Here is a 17541-nt window from a genome sequence, read left to right as displayed (position 1 = left end):
GGACAAATTGGACAACAACTTTTGGGGTTCAATTTCTCCTGTTACCCTTGGGAAAATAAAAAAAATGGTGACTAAAAGATCATGTTTGTGGAAAAAATACGAATTTTTTATTTTCACGCCCGGGCATTATAAACTTCTGTGAAGCACTGGGGGGTTCAAAGTACTCACCACACATCTAGATAAATTCCTTGGGGGGTCTAGTTTACAAAATGGTGTCATTTGTGGGGGGTTTCCACTGTTTAGGTACATCAGGGGTTTTCCAATCGCGACATGGTGTCCGATCTCAATTCCAGCCAAAAACATCAAATGGCGCTGCTTCCCTTCCGAGCTCTGCCATGCGCCCAAATAGTGGTTTACCCCCACATGTGGGGTATCAGCGTACTCAGGACAAATTGCACAATAACTTTTAGGGTGCTGTTACCCTTGGAAAAATAAGAATTGAGGGTGAAAAGATCATTTTTGTGGAAAAAATATGATTTTTTAATTGTACGGCTTTATGTTATAAACTTCTGTGAAGCCCTTGGGGGTTCAAAGTTCTTACCACACATCTAGATAAGTTCCTTATGGGGTCTAGTTTCCAAAATGGTGTCATTTGTGGGGGGTTTCCACTGTTTAGGTACATCAGGGGTTTTCCAATCGCGACATGGTGTCCGATCTCAATTCCAGCCAAAAACGTCAAATGGCGCTGCTTCCCTTCCGAGCTCTGCCATGCGCCCAAATAGTGGTTTACCCCCACATGTGGGGTATCAGCGTACTCAGGACAAATTGCACAATAACTTTTAGGCTGCTGTTACCCTTGGAAAAATAAGAATTGAGGGTGAAAAGATCATTTTTGTGGAAAAAATATGATTTTTTAATTGTACGGCTTTATGTTATAAACTTCTGTGAAGCCCTTGGGGGTTCAAAGTTCTCACCACACATCTAGATAAGTTCCTTAGGGGGTCTAGTTTCCAAAATGGTGTCATTTGTGGGGGGTTTCCACTGTTTTGGTACATCAGGGGTTTTCCAATCGCGACATGATGTCCGATCTCAATTCCAGCCAAAAACGTCAAATGGCGCTGCTTCCCTTCCGAGCTCTGCCATGCGCCCAAATAGTGGTTTACCCCCACATGTGGGGTATCAGCATACTCAGGACAAATTGCACAATAACTTTTAGGGTCCTGTTACCCTTGGGAAAATAAAAATTGGGGTGAAAAGATCATTTTTGTGGAAAAAATATGATTTTTTAATTGTACCGCTTTACGTTATAAACTTCTGTAAAGCCCTTGTGGGTTCAAAGTTCTCACCACATATCTAGATAAGTTCCTTGGGGGGTCTAGTTTCCAAAATGGGGTCACTTGTAGGGGGTTTCCACTGTTTAGGTACATCAGGGACTCTCCAAATGTGACATGGTGTCCGATCTGAATTCCAGCCAATTTTGCATTGAAAAAGTCAAACGGCGCTCCTTCCATTCTGAGCTCTGCCATGCGCCGAAACAGTCGTTCCCCCCCACAAATCAGGTATCAGCGTACTCAGGACAAATTGCACAATAACTTTTGCAGTCCAATTTCTCCTGTTACCCTTGGTAAAATAAAAAAAATTGAACCTGAAGTATTTTTTTGTGAAAAAAAGTTAGATGTTCATTTCTTTTTAAATATTCAAAAAAATTCCTGTGACGCACCTAATGGGTTAATAAACTTCTTGAATGTGGTTTTGAGCACCTTAAGGGGTTCAGTTTTTAGAATGGTGTACTTTTGGGTATTTTCTATCATATAGACCCCTCAAAGTGGCTTCAAATGTGATGTGGTCCTAAAAATAAAATGGTGTTGTAAAAATGAGAAATCGCTGGTCAACTTTTAACCCTTATAACTTCCTAACAAAAAAAAATTTTGGTTCCAAAATTGTGCTGATGTAAAGTAAACATGTGGGAAATGTTACTTATCAAGTTTTTTGTGTGCCGTATATCTGTGATTTAAGGGCATAAAAATTCAAAGTTGGAAAATTACGAAATTTTCAAAATTTTTGCCAAATTTCCATTTTTTTCACAAATAAACGCAAGTTATTTGAATGAAATTTTACCACTAACATGAAGTACAATATGTCACGAGAAAACAATGTCAGAATCACCGGGATCAATGGAAGCGTTCCAGAGTTATGACCTCATAAAGGTACAGTGGTCAGAATTGTAAAAATTGGCCCGGTCATGAACGTGCAAACCACCCTTGGGGGTGAAGGGGTTAAGGAGGTGCTGGTCAGGGCTATAGTTTAGTATTGGAGGTTGTGACTGCCTCCTGTCTGACTCTGCACTCCTCCCATTAACCCATAAGTGGTTTTAATCTGTTCTACTTGTCCATTTAAATTGTAGGCTTATAGCCTGAGAGTGGCATGTTCAGTAGAACAGGGACCCCTCAGAGAAGTGTCACCTTGCCGTGGTTGATGGGCACACATGAATTGGCCAATGTATGCGCTAAGAATCTTCATTTTTCGTAAGTACATCTTACTGAGTAACAATACTGCTTAGATTTAAAACTGCCGGTGTTTTAATATATCTTAGCCTTTACAGAGTGCTGCTGTGTTTTCTTTTTATATATCTTTTTTCATCTACTTTTTAGTATCTATCTGTAATTTTACATTTGTATTCTAGTTGTACACCTAAGTAATACTTGACCTGGAAATGACAGACTCTAAATGCCTTGGCCTTTGAATTGATAATCCAAAGAAATGTATCACCTATTACGCCAAGAGCCACTTCATTTTTGTTTTATTATGTAATAATTATTATGAACTGATTTCACATATAGTGTAAATGTGCATTCAGATTACTTGTGTACCTAGAAACCGTGGACCCCTTGACATCATCACTGGCATTGGACTGGATGTGTCCATGTAATACTTGGACATCCTTTCTTTTGAATGGCCAGCCTGTAATGGTACAGCAACTCCAACATGCCCGATTTGTCTGACATCTGCCGGTAGTTTGCATTTCTGTAAGCGGTGCACCGGGTGGCGTATGGCAGCCTATTTCAGGAACACCCTGGAGCTGTGGGACGGCCCCTGCTGGGGATTCTCCTCTTGGGTCAAGGCAAAGGGACACACACACACAGAATGATATAAGTGCTATCTTTCCAATTATTTATGCACAGTCTTTTAACATTACTTTTTGGAATTTGCAGTTCTTAATTTAGCAGACGTGCTTCATCTGTTCATGTCCCCATCACTCTCATATTCAGGACTCCTCTCTGCCCATCCAACCTTCCTGGTAGCTCCCTCTGGGTGCAGCACACCTCCACACTTTTCCCAGGCTCTGTCACGCTACAGGGACAGCTCAGAGTGGTCTTTTCCTTCACTTCGTACAGGCAGGCAGTGCTTCCTCTGCCTGTGACAGTCACAGAGGCATACTCACCTCTAACCTGGGGCAGCACACTGTACTTACATCCCCTAACCCTCCCCTGCAGGGAAGATCCTACCCTCTTCACCTGGCCTTAGTAACTGCCCCCGAGGGACGAGAAATCGGCCCCTAAATAACCTGGGCCACGTTCAAGGTAGCATTCCTATGCTAACCCTATAGGCAGACTTTCCAACCAGTTTCACTCCAAGTACACAATACGCTTACTTAAAGGGCTTGTGCAGGACTATTATATTTTTTTTTACAATGGCCTAAAAACTAACAAGCAGCAACTACCCGCCTGTTGTACCCAGCGCCGGCTCAGAGCGAACACTGACTGCTTCTGCTGGCGACTCAGCCACCCCATGTCAACAGAGCAGCTTCTCCTCTTCCAGGCTACTCAGTCAATGGTGCGTGACAGCCAATGTCATGCTCATTGACAGGAGGCTCCCTGCAGTTAGGCAGTGGGGAGCCAGCTGACAATCAGCATGACGTCTGCAGTCACACCCTGTGAACAGAAGCCACTGAATTGCCAGCAGGAGTGGTCTGTGACCACTTTGTGCTGGCTGAGATCGGCACCGGGCACAACAGGCAGGTAGTTCTTAGGCCCATTGTTAAAAAAATGTATATATATATAGTCCTGGATAACCCCTTTAACCCATACCGTCCCAGAAGACCTAGTCACTTATGAATTATGAAGTGCTTTCACAGACCCCTCACCCATGCCCGCATGTTCCCCAACCACAACTTACATGTGGAATATTAAGGGGTAACTAAGAGGCCAGTTCTTTGTAGGAGGGTGAACATTACCTGTCCAGTTTCAATCCTCCTACAAGAAGGCCAGTCCTACTATAATTGACAGTCCTGTTTTGGGATGCTTTATTGTGCCATATATGGGACCTCGGACACCAATATATGATGATTCTTACTTCTAGTGTTTAATGTGGACAGTTCTCACACTTTAACTACATTGTTGTTCTTTTTGTGAAATTTATCACATTTGTGATCAGTGTTTTGCTCTTTTATCAATTCATTCAGCAGAACACATTCATTGATCCGTGTATTTTAGGCACATAAAAGGGATAAGAAATTAAAGATGACCTAATATAAAGCATTGTCCGGAGACGCATGTGTTATGTGCCCCCAAGCTGTTTCTTCTTCTCTTACAGATCAGTCCACACCGATACCTTTGACCTTCACAGATATGTATTGATCCGAAGGATTATCAGAAAGGATAAAAATGATACGCTTATTGATGGGAGAACAATTACATGTGAAATAGCTGAGGCCGTAAATAAATCTCAGGCAATATAGTAACCCTGACCGTGCACAGAGATGATTGCCTGGCCAAAGCTGGCAATTAACATCCCAAATCCCTCATTAACATATCAATCTCTATGGATGCTAGGACAAGGGGTTATCAATGACACCAATCAGATTTGGGAGGCAGGAGACAGAATTTAATGGCTGTTGGGTAAAACTGGAGTTACAAGGCCAAATTTCTGCCCATAACAAGCTCTGATCGGTGATAATAAGTTGATCGACGCTCGTTTAGGACTCTTTTACCAAAGTTAATATATAGGGTCCAAACAATCATTAATGTGATTGCCCACATAAAGTTTGCCAAAGTTTCACTCCAAATCAGATGGGTTTGGGACACTATGTTATTTCTGGTTGCTTATATGGCGCCAAGATATCCTGCTTGGGATCAATCACATCATTCCTGTGTCCAGTATGGCGCCCAATCTCAGGCGCACATAAACACTAATTTCTGATTCAGTTTGTAGTACAGGAGGAAAACCCAGGCAAACATGGCGAGAACATGGAAAATACAGGCAGTTGTTGCCCTTCTCAGGACTCCAGGGCTTTTCTGAGCTTGTGTGGCTGGTAATTAAAGAGGATCCGTCACCAGGTTTTTTAGATCCCACCTGATGTAGGGGCAGAAACACTGATTCCAGCAAAGTATCATTTACTAGACTGCTTGCTTCAGTTTTGAAAAACTTTCTGTTTTATCTGCTGGAGATCTACCGGTTCTTTGAATGCTGAGCTCTGTATAACCCCGCCCACATCACTGATTGGCAGCTTTCTGTGTACACTGTGCATAGGCAGAAAGCTGCCAATCAGTGATGGGGGCGTGGTTGGACTACCTGGCAACAGGTTTACTAGTCGACTAGTGAAAATTTCCTACTGATTAATCAGGGTTTTTATCAAAACTACAGCAATCAGCCCAGTCAGTGACACATCGCTGGAATCAGGGTCACTGTCTCTTTATACTGCTGTCAGATAAGGTGACAAAAACCCGGTGACAGATTCACTTTAAAGGCTCCACTTGCTGTACCCTCAACTTCTTTTTTTGGAAAAATTTGTGATGTGTCAAAAATAATTCATAATGATATAAAACCACCAATGTGAATGGCAGGTCCTGCTTCTTTTACTTTTTATTTTTGTAAGGTCATTTCTTACAAACTGTCTCATAAGGGAGCTGTGTGTGATGTTCATATGCTGCATTCTATTCCATTTCCCTGATGTCCATGCAAACGGCCTATGGGTAGCTATCTTTTTCTTTAGGAGAAGTCTCTTGTTTAGCTAAATATCCTAAGTCATGTGGCAAGACTTGTTAAAGAGGACCTGTCACCAGGTCAAAAGTATTCATTTTGCTCTTATTTTATCTCTGGTGCCCCCCTGAGTATTCCGTTTTTGCTTTTTTTTTAATCTGTTGTATGGTTCCAGACATATGGGCCTATTTAGTGTTATTTTTTCATACTTTACAAAGGGTTCATGGCTGACCAGATCCTCTGGGGCATGTCTTTAGGCTGCTCTACATTGTTACCCTGTGAGCACCGCCCCCTAGGTATAGACCATAAAATGTATAACTAAATTAAAAAGGCCCACAACTCTAGATCCATATGGCGTATATGAAAAAAAATAAGAAATGGCATCCTCAGGAGAGCCAAGTGAATAAAATAAGAGCAAAAACTGGACACCTTTGAACTTGTGATATGTCAACTTTAAAGGGGTTGTCCACTGCTGGACGACCCTTTTTCATTGTCCCTATAATGAGCCTAGTAAAGTGAAAAAAGCATAGCCCGGTGTCTCTTCTCTACTGTGAAGAGGCCATTGTAGGCTGCAGTGCTCATGGATCGCCCGCCAGGGCCGTGGGGTACTCGGTACCGGGCCGGTATCTCAGAGGGAAGTGTCACAGTAGCAGTGATCCACTCCGTGGCCCTGGGCGTCCATGTAAAAGGGGATGGTGTTAAGCGTGACTGATTAAAGTTTATAAGTGGATTATTCGTGACGCCACCTGTAGTGTTCGGCAATGAAGGTGTTAAGCCGACGCTGCAGACAGATCCTCTGGGACAGATGGTGTGGTGCAGCAAGGATGTTGTGGCCCTCCACAGGTAGGGCCGTAGTCCCAGGGCAGTGTAGATGAAGAGCTAGTGAGGAGAGCGTAATGGTGCAGTGTTAAGCACAGAGATGTAGCAGTGCTGAGTGGGTTGGCGCAGGAATAAGCGGAGGACACCAGGGCATGTAGTTCCAAAGCTTTACTCACAGTCTGTTGTGCATACAGGTGCCCGCCTTGATGCTGTGTCCTCCAGGTCAGGGGCTCAGCCAACCTACAGGCAAGATGAAGTACTCCGTTCCAACACTCCGCCAACATATGCCTTCTCTGAACATCTCCTTTCTAGCTCTTGTAATGAAGTACTTGTGGTTGTGTGTTAAACCCAAGTTCCTCCTTTAAGATGTTCCTTTGAACTCTACTTGTACGGCAGACAGCTGTAGCCTGCTTCGGGGACTCCTTGCTACCAAGTCCCGGCTCACTCACGTTGCTATTGTGCCCCCAAGTCTTGTGTGGGAATAAAGTGGTGACAACTTCTATTCCTCCGGTGTCTGCTGCAGGATCATTAGTATCCATACAACCTCGGGGACCGGACCCCGGCCATGCGCTTAGAACTTGAGGAAGGGTTCCACTCCGACCCTAGTCCTTGAATGGTGAGGTACCACACCTCAGGAGGAGGTGCAGTACCTCTGTGGCGACTGAACCCTCAGGGGCGCCACACTCATGTGACATAAACAATGTCACGAGACCACCTCTCGGAGCAAAGGAATGGTGCCAAACTGGAAGGCAAATATGCTTTTTTCTTAATTACTAAACAAATTGAAAAGGAGTTGTTCAGTAATAATAATAGTGGACAACCCCTACAAAGGGATGGACATTGACTTTTAGGGTAACCAGCTGTTAGGCATCAGGTTCCAGGCGCTGCACAGCGGGAATCTCAAGCCTTGCCGTCGACGGTCTCCCATTTTTCTTCAGCCACAATGGAGCCTGCTCAGCAGACTTTTCGATCCCAGCCTTCTGCTCACACCAGCAGTGTGGACTCGGTTGCTGCTGCGACCTCTGGTCCAGTTATGACAATGCACCCTGGCCAGCAGCAAAAGACTCCAGAGTCTGTCCTTCCGTCGCTCCACTGAGCATGCTCATGGGACGATCTCCCATTGGGGATCGGGAGTCACATGCACAGGTCCTTCTCCAGTTCTGATTGGACCATCAGGGGGACCAGGAAGGTCCCGGAAGGACATGGCTATAAAAGGTTCACATGGCCGCCCCGCCACGCGCTATGATAGACTCTGAGGCTATAGTGCTTAGTGTATGTGTGATGATGGATGAATGAGCCTGGTGACTGATGCATTATAATTCCCCACTCCTTGGATATTCGGTATGAGTTAGGGTTAGGAATCAGAGTCAGCACCGTAGCTCCGACACTGCATAGCGCCGCGGTGGTTCACATTACCGTGACCTGTGTTGTTAACAGGTTGCGGTTGTTTGCTGGCTGGCGCGAACTGCGTGAAGTAACGGAGGTCGTTCCTGCTATCACCGGGTTAATGGTTACCCATCGGTGTCCGGCTTACCCTACACGCCTTCTCCTCATTGTTCAGCTGCAGTTGGTCACCTCTGCACGGTGGGCCCCGGGCTGCAAACGCACCTCATATATTATTCCATCTTTATTATTTGGTGCGTTCCGCCAGCCTGTAACACCAGCTGAGAGCTAATTTGCATCCTTTTTTTTCCCCAGAGAGCATCGCATGACCTATAAATTTCTCTGTGCCTGCTGGTGGTCTCCAAAAGAAGAAACAGTGCCCCCCGTAGACCTCTATCAAAGGCTTGTCACCCAGCAAACCATAAACACCACGCACGCTCTAAACTGAATTCATTTTTCGACCACTTTTTGTAGATGACCCAACTCATGCGATATTTTTCATCTTCTTTAACAGGAGAAAAGCGGACTTGCATAGGATGATGGAAGTGGCTGCTCACAAACAGCCGGGAATCCCAGCCTGATGGGACCCCCGAAGCCAGAAAACATATTCAATGCCCAGGGCATGTCTGAACGGAACCCACTGTAATGCATCTGCTTTGTATTTTAAACGGGATTTTTCTGCTGTGGCCTTGTCATATTATTCTGTAAATCATATTTTTAGAATGCAGCGTAACTGCTCTTGTCACCAGCCAGATACATGGAGCTATAAAATTTTTACAGAGGCTTAAAATGCGACGAGAGGTCGGGGTGGTAGATGTCTGGTTTTGCATTTCTACGACATAAGCTTCCTCCAGGTATTTGTAAAATCATCTGAGATGGCTGCGCAGATACCTCCGTTATAAATAACCAGCATCACTCGAAATATCCCATGTGGATGCCCTGAACCTTGCATAAATTATGCACAAGTGAAAATAGGGCTAGTTATGGTAATGACTATAATAATGAATATGCAAAAGCAAACAGAAAATTGATTTATGGCCCTGATTCTGTTTTTTTTGTGTGGAAATAATAAAAAAAATAAATCTGTTAAGACAGTTTCCTTTTTTTAATTTTGTATATATACACTGCTCAAAAAAATAAAGGGAACACTTAGCCAACAGAATATAACTCCAAGTAAATCACACTTCTGTGAAATAAAACTGTCCTTTTAAGGTCCTGTCACACTTAGCGATGCACCAGCGATCCCGACAACGATATGACCCGGTCAGGATCGCTGGTGCATCGCTAAGTGGTCGCTAGTGAGCTGCCACACAGGCAGATCTCACCAGCGACATAGCAGCGGTCGGCGGTCGCTACTTACCTGTCAGACGAAGCGATGAACACTTCCTCCCGCCCGTGTTCACGTGACGCTCGTCACCACAGCAGGAAGTCCAGCAGGAAGCTGACGACGAGAAAAGGCCCAGGCCGTTCTCGTGCGATCAGCAATAACCAGCTGGGGAGCCGGTCGGAGGTAAGTATCACACATAGCGATATCGCTAGCAATATCGTTGCTGCGTCACAAAACCAGTGCTAGCGATATCGCTTAGTGTGACGGGCCCTTTAGGAAGCAACACTGATTGACAATCAATTTCACATGCTGTTGTGCAAATGGAATAGACAACAGATGGAAATTATTGGCAATTATGAAGACACCCTCAATAAAGGAGTGGTTCTGCAGGTGGGGACCACAGACCACATCTCAGTACCAATGCTTTCTGGCTGATGTTTTGGTCACTTTTGAATGTTGGTTGTGCTTTCACACTCATGGTAGAATGAGACGTACTCTACAACCCACACAAGAGGCTCAGGTAGTGCAGCTCATCCAGGATGGCACATCAATGCGAGCTGTGGCAAAAAGGTTTGCTGTGTCTGTCAGCGTAGTGTCCAGAGGCTGGAGGCGCTACAAGGAGACAGGCCAGTACACCAGAAGACATGGAGGGGGCCGTAGGAGGGCATCAACCCAGCAGCAGGACCGCTACCTTAGCCTTTGAGCAAGGAGGAACAGGAGGAGCACTGCCAGAGCCCTGCAAAATGAGCTCCAGCAGGCCACAAATGTGCATGTGTCTGCACAATCGGTTAGAACCCAACTCCATGAGGATAGTCTGAGTGCCCAATGTCCACAGATGGGGTTGTGCTCAGAGAAGTGTATATATAAATATATACATATATATATATATATATATATATATATATATATAAACAAATAATAAAACTGTATAAATGCTCCTTTGAATGATTTAGGTTGGCAATGAAAAAAATAGAAAAAAGTTGCATATTTTGGGTACATGTCTATGTTCCATGATTTTATGTATTAGTTAGACTCTTCCAGCAGCCACGTCCCCAACTGGTTCTTGAACATTTCCATCCATCTGATTTTTAATACAATTCCACATGTAATCCAGGATGATAAGGCTCATTCCTCTTTAAATTGCTAATGAGGATAGAATCAATACCAATCCTGACAGCATATATATTATCATATTGTTTTATTGTGTCCAGAAATGATTTATTCTGCATCAGTAATTTTACAATCCAACCTTCTTAACATATAATGATGAGTGTAAGTAAGTTTCTGATTTCAATCTATCCCCAACCATATAAAGATGGGCTGACTTAAGACTTTAGATTACTTTGATATTGTGAACATGTGTGACTTTTTTTTCTTCTTTTTCTTGCATTTTAAAAAGGTTTTTCCCAGAAAACACTTTTATGACATGCCATCAGACATGTCATAAAAGTCAAATTGGTGGGATTTCAGCAGCTGAGACCTCCAGCCCTCCCCTTTATTCCTTTATTAGAATAAAAGGGAATTGGAGAAAACTAGAAATTATTTTACATGTAGGTTTCTTGACCTGCATTTTGCTTCATTGCACAGGCCACCTCTTGCCTGTACCTTTTTGGTTGCCCTGACATGTCTAATTTGTGCTGATGACCTGGCCTCCCACTTTACAGAAAAAATAAATAATATCCGTCAGGACATCTGCTCCCAACCACCAAGTGCTGTGACTCCCATCCCTTCCTGCATCTCCCCTGGCTCACTTTCCACATTTGATCCCATCACAGAAGAAAAAGTCTCCAGACTCCTCTCCTCCTCTCGTCCAACCACATGCACTACCAACCCCATTTCCTCACATCTCCTCCAGTCTCTCTCTCCAGTCGTCACAACTCACCTAACAGCAATCTTTAATCTCTCCCTCTCCTCTGGCATTTTCCCATCTGCCTTCAAACACGCCATTGTTACTCCATTACTAAAGAAACCCGCTCTCGACCCATACTGCACAAACAACTACAGACCAGTCTCCAATCTCCCCTTCATTTCTAAACTTTTGGAGCGCCTAGATTACTCCCGCCTTACCCGTTACCTCTCCACTCACTCCCTTCTAGACCCTTCACAGTCCGGCTTCCGCCCCCTACATTCGACTGAAATTGTACTCATCAAAGTGACCAATGACCTTCTGACAGCAAAATGTAACGGTGACCACTCTCTGCAGCTTTCGACACTGTTGACCACCATCTCCTACTCTCTAGGCTCCAGTCACTAGGCATTAAGGACACTGCTCTCTCCGGGTTCTCTTCTGACTTTCTGACTGCTCCTTCAATGTTTTGTTCTCTGTCTCCACGTCATCTCCTCTTCCTCTCGCTGTCGGGGTACCTCAGGGCTCAGTCCTTGGCCCCCTTCTCTTCTCTCTCTACACAGCCCCAATTGGACAGACCATCAGCAGATTTGGCTTTCAGTACCATCTTTATGCTGATGACACACAACTATATACGTCATTCCCCGACCTTACCCCCGCTGTACTACCGAACGCCAGTGACTGTCTGTCCGCAGTCTCCAACATCATGTCCGCTCTCTATCTGAAACTCAACCTCTCCAAAACTGAACTTCTTCTGCTCCCGCCGTCTACTATCCTCCCTAAATCTGACCTTTCCCTCTCTGTGGGTGGCACCACAATAACACACTGGCAGCAGGTGCGCTGTCTGGGTGTTATGTTTGACACCAATCTCTCCTTCACATCCCATATACAATCTCTTGCCTGCTCTTGCCACTTACACCTAAAGAACATCTCTAAAATCTGCTCTTTTCTCACCATGGAAACAACAAAAACCCTCACTGTAGCATTGATCCACTCCCGCCTGGATTACTGCAACGCTCTATTAATTGGCCTCCCCGTTACTTGATTATCCCCTCTCCAGTCCATACTTAATGCAGCAGCCAGGGTCATCTATCTGGCTAATCGGTACTCGGACACGTCCGCTCTTCGCCAGTCCTTACATTGGCTGCCCATTCATTATAGGATCCAATTCAAAGTTCTTGTTCTCACCCACAAAACTCTCCACAGTGCAGCACCCCCCTACATCTCCTCCCTCATTTCTGTCTATCGGCCTAACCGACCACTGTGCTCTGCAAACGACTTTCGACTAACCTCTGCACTAATCCGTACCTTCCACTCCCGACTCCAAGACTTCTCCCGCGCTGCGCCAATCCTCTGGAATGCTCTACCCTAAGAAATTAGGACTATCCACAATTTGCATAGTTTCGGGCGCTCCTTCAAAACACATTTGTTCAGAGCGGCCTATCACATTCAGTAATCAAAGTCATTCTATGTGTAAGTGTGCGTGTGTAGCCCATTCACTATCTCCATCCATCCCTAACTCCCTCAAGATGGCTGGACCATCATTATAAATACACCATTGTAAATACACACCTGTACTTTGTATCTCCCCCACCTCATTGTAGATTGTAAGCTCTCACGAACAGGGTCATCTTATTTTGCTTTAATTACTGTATTGTTAACGTTATTACTTATGAATTGTGTTTTGAAACTGTTAAACTGTAAAGCACTGCGGAATATGTTGGTGCTATATAAATAAAGATTAATATTATTGTATCTGCTTTTTTGTCCTAAAACAAATAAAAATTGCACGCTTTTCCTACCCATTAAATAATTATAAAAGCGCAAAAAAAAATAACCAAAAACCCATCGTGGGAATGTAACCTAAGAGATGTCCCTCTCATAGAGAACAGAGGACCACTTTAGAGCACGAGCGCTCTGTATATGTGAGAGTCGGGCGAGTTAGCTGATGGCCAAATGTTCGACTGAAACATCGTTTGCCGATACGTGTCTAAAGTGTATGAGATACTCAAGATGTTCAAGAGATACCTGTGTAGCTCTCATTGATGAATATATATGGGTTGTGAACAGGGGTTTTGCCATTTTTTAACTTATTTACATTATTTATTACTATTCATTAGGTGTACTCTAGATCCATTTGGTGGAGCTCAGTAGTGCCTCATCCATAGAACTCTATAGGCACATACTGTACCATCATGAGCCTTAGGGACCTAATATTGCAGCCTACAGGGTGATTGCATACAGTTTTTCTGTTTTGCATGAGTCCCTGATGGAACAGACTGCTACAGATCATATCTTACAACCTGCACATACTCTGCTTTTTCACTAACCTTGATATGCACCATTCCCGGGAATCCCATTAACTACTGAAATTAGATACATGTATTTCTTTATGGAATTTTCCTAAAAAGGTCCTAATGTGAGGACTCTTTTCCATTTTTTTATCTCCATGGCTGAGATAAGAATAACCCTTTAATGAAAATCTTTCAGGAGGATTTCACACTCCAAACTATGCATATGTGCATGTAGCTCTTGCAAAGACAAGTCCGGGAATACCTTTACATGGCCAGTCCTTTCCTCCATCACTGAGAAATCAGCGTTTTAATTCATATGCAAATGGCTGTTATATCTGAAGCCTCTGTCACTCCAGCTCTATTCCCCACCCAGTGCCACCTTTTTACCTGACAACTCCTTTCCCTGAAGTCACACAGCATAGAGGCTGTAAGTGAAGCAGGAGGAGGTGGCGCTGGGTGATGAATAGAGCTGGAGTGACAGAGGCTTCAGATGTACAAAGAGCTCTTCAGCCTCTTTGCATATCAGTTCAAACCCTGATTTCTCAGTAACAGAGGAAAGAACTGGCCATGTAAAGGTATTGTTGGACTTGTCTTTGAAAGATGTGCATACATATATAAATAGTTTTGTGGGTGAAACTCTGCTGACAGATTCCCTTTAAGGCTCATACATGGTCCCTATGCAACAGCATATCAAGTCTCTATTGACTCATAGGAACTGGTGTTTATGCTGCTTTCTTAAGAATACCACCATGCATGGATTAAACCATAAGGCCGGGGTCACACTTGCGAGAAACTCGCACGAGTCTCGCGTCTCAATACCTGGCCGACTGCCGGCGGCAGTGCCGGGTGTTGAGATAGGAGACTCGTGCGAGTTTCTCACAAGTGTGACCTCGGCCTAACGCAGTTTACAGGAACCTTTGTATTCCTTCATGTAGGAGCAGGTACACAGAGGCCTACAGAATTCTATATGGCTGCCATATTATGAATGGTTCGGTAAATATGTCCAAAAATGTTCTTATTCATTCCTATTTCGGAATCCAACGTCAAAAAATTATCACAACTGGGCTATTTATTGAACACAATGGACTCATGAGTACTTTCTAACTATGATAAGACCCTGTACACATTATAGAAAGGTTGTCCTGTCCTGACAATTTCAGCTGTCCATCTAATGTGTAGGGCTTCCTGACCTTCTCCTGATAGATGATGTGAGAGTGAAATGATCAACCATACTGAATTTTATTTCCCAAACCTTCTGTACTTCTAGTCAACATTAAAGGTGTCTTGTAGCAGCTTACTCCACTCTTCTCATTGAATACATGTGCATGCTTGACCAAATCGAGCATGCATGCATATGGGAGACATAGCTTTCAAACAGCAATTATTTAAAGGGGACCCGTCACCAGGTGAAAAGTAACCAGTTTTTGCTTTCATTTTATTTCTGCTTGTCTCCTGATTATTCCTTTTTTTTTAAAATCCGCCATACGATTCCTGAGGCATAGGCCTATTTATTAAGAGCTAATATTCAAAGTCTTTACTAAGGGGGCGTTGCTCATAGGGCAAGTATGCAAAACACTTAAAGACACCCCCCCGAGGATCCCATAAGCCACACCCCTTTGTAAAGACTAAAAATTAGCCCTAAATAAAAAAGGCTTATATTTTTGGAATCATAAATACTCTAGGAAGCACGTGCCAGGGAGCTTCACTGGTGCATACACTGAGGATTCACATAGAGCCTATAACAATACTGTTTGGAAACTCTTAAACTTTTTTTTTACCTAACCTGCAAAATAGAGGCCTGTTCTACGGTAGACTTCCAGGGAAAACAAATGGAAGCTTGACATTCTTCAATGTAACCCAGTAAGTAGACTGGTTAGAGCACAGATCATCCAATCGCAAGATCAGAAGGTCTGATTGGATGATTACTAACCCATACTAGCAGGAGGGCGATCATGGCACATTCTCCGAAATTCATGTATCATGTTTTGAATGCAAAACAACTAATTTATATCGACATTGATATCAGTAGATTTCAGTTTACAGGGCTGGAAGATTATTACTAAATTTTCAGGTTAGCAAAGTATTGACCCGATGCAATATAAGCTAGAGACCGGCTGAGGAGTTAATTAAATATACGCTAATGACATATTATAACAAAACCGTCGTCCTTATTAAAAGTTATTAGGTAGTTAGTCAAATTATATCTTCAAAGGAATTCAAAGCATGGAAACTCGGGATTAAATTATGCAATTGAACCTTAGGCCAGCTTTTACTGTTGAGACAGTTTTGCTACTAAGAGAGGAATCGTGTGTCATTGAAATTAAATGCTTTTCCAGGGCTGGAAGGTTCCAGTTTTAATGAAATTACTGAGTGTGGTGTACTGAAATGATTAAAATCTGTATTCCGGGAATGTGGCAGTGAAAAAAAAAAATCTATAAATGCAAGCCCAGATGCTGTTAAGATGTGAGCACTTTCATGGATATAAGTGAAAAAAAAAAAAAATAATATAAAAAATAAAACATATATTAATTCCAAATTCACGTTACTTTTTAAATAAGACGTCTCCCGCTGCACACTACTAGAATTTGAGATTCCATTTTGTTTTGACTAGGAAATGAGAATCTTTCTTTTCAAACGACCCCATTAAAACAGGATTTGTTTTTTTTTTTTCTTTTGCCCTTCCCCCCCCCTCCGCTTTCTGCATTGCAATCATTGTGCTTACACTTATTATGTTACAAAATGACCGAGGTAAGGCTGACATTCTCATTGCATGCAAAAGACGTACTCGGCGAGGCAGTTTTTTTTTTTCCTTTTTTTTTTCTAATGAAGGAGCTTTGTACAATCTCCCCATGTGCTAATACTAATGAAGATCCTCCAGCACAATTAAAATCACAGTCAAAGCCAAAACAGAAAACAACATGAGATTTTTATTATTATTTTTATTCTTTCATTTATCCATATAAAAAAAATTGGAAATAATTTTTTTTTTATTTTCTGAGCAGATGACATTTTATTATAAGGCTGAGTGCAGACGGAGTTTTGAGCCCTGCCGATTTTTCCGTGCAGAATGGAAGAAAACCGCAGGTCAAATGACCTGCATTTTTCCTGCGGATTTCTTCCATTTTTCACGCGGTTTTCATGCGTTTTTTGTGCGGTTTTCCATTGCGGTCTTCCCCCTGCGGATTTGGTAACAGGGGAGATAGAAAACCGCACAAAAGAAGCAACATGCTGCGGATTTTGTACCGCAGGAAAACCGCACGGAAAAATCCGCAGCGTCTGCACAGCGTTTTTTTTTTTTCATTCATTTTAAAGGTACTGTACATCACAATGCGGATATGCAACGTTTCTGCGCGGTAAAATCCGCTGCGGAAACGCTGCAAATCTGCATCGTGTGCACATGGCCTAAAGGGTTAATTGCTCCTTTGTTTTTTTCTTTTAGCCTTTAATTAATTAGGTGTTCTATTTGGACTTCAAACCCTAGGCCTAAACATGATGTGAGTGTGAACTTTAAAAAGTAAAATATCTAACCACAAGTGATAAGGTATTGGAGGGACAACTGAGAGGTGCAGCCGAGCGTGGGGGGGGGATGACCTTCATTCACTACCGTAAATTACACAAGAGGTAGATTAGGGAATAGTCAGTTACTGAGACAGAGAAATGGAGGAGGGATCATTTGCTGTTTTGGTAGAAACTATAATGTTATTACTGTATTTATAGCCAGTCTGGCAGGTCCAAAGCATTAATACACACAATAGGACAGAATGTGATCAACTTTAAAAGCATTACTCAAGGCAGCCTCTGCTTTATTTTTTTGCTGATCGCTGGGATTTTTTCTCTCTCTCTTTCGCAGTACGACCTTTCATTTTATTCTCTTCATTGCTTTCTCTTCCCTACAGTATCACTTACACATAGCAGTCGTAAGCACAGTCAAGCAGAGTGCAATCTTTATTTAT

Source organism: Dendrobates tinctorius, unplaced genomic scaffold, assembly GCF_039654945.1.
Source record: "Dendrobates tinctorius isolate UK_male_01 unplaced genomic scaffold, ASM3965494v1 ptg000143l, whole genome shotgun sequence".
NCBI lineage: Eukaryota > Metazoa > Chordata > Amphibia > Anura > Dendrobatidae > Dendrobates > Dendrobates tinctorius.
This window is presented reverse-complemented; position numbering follows the sequence as displayed.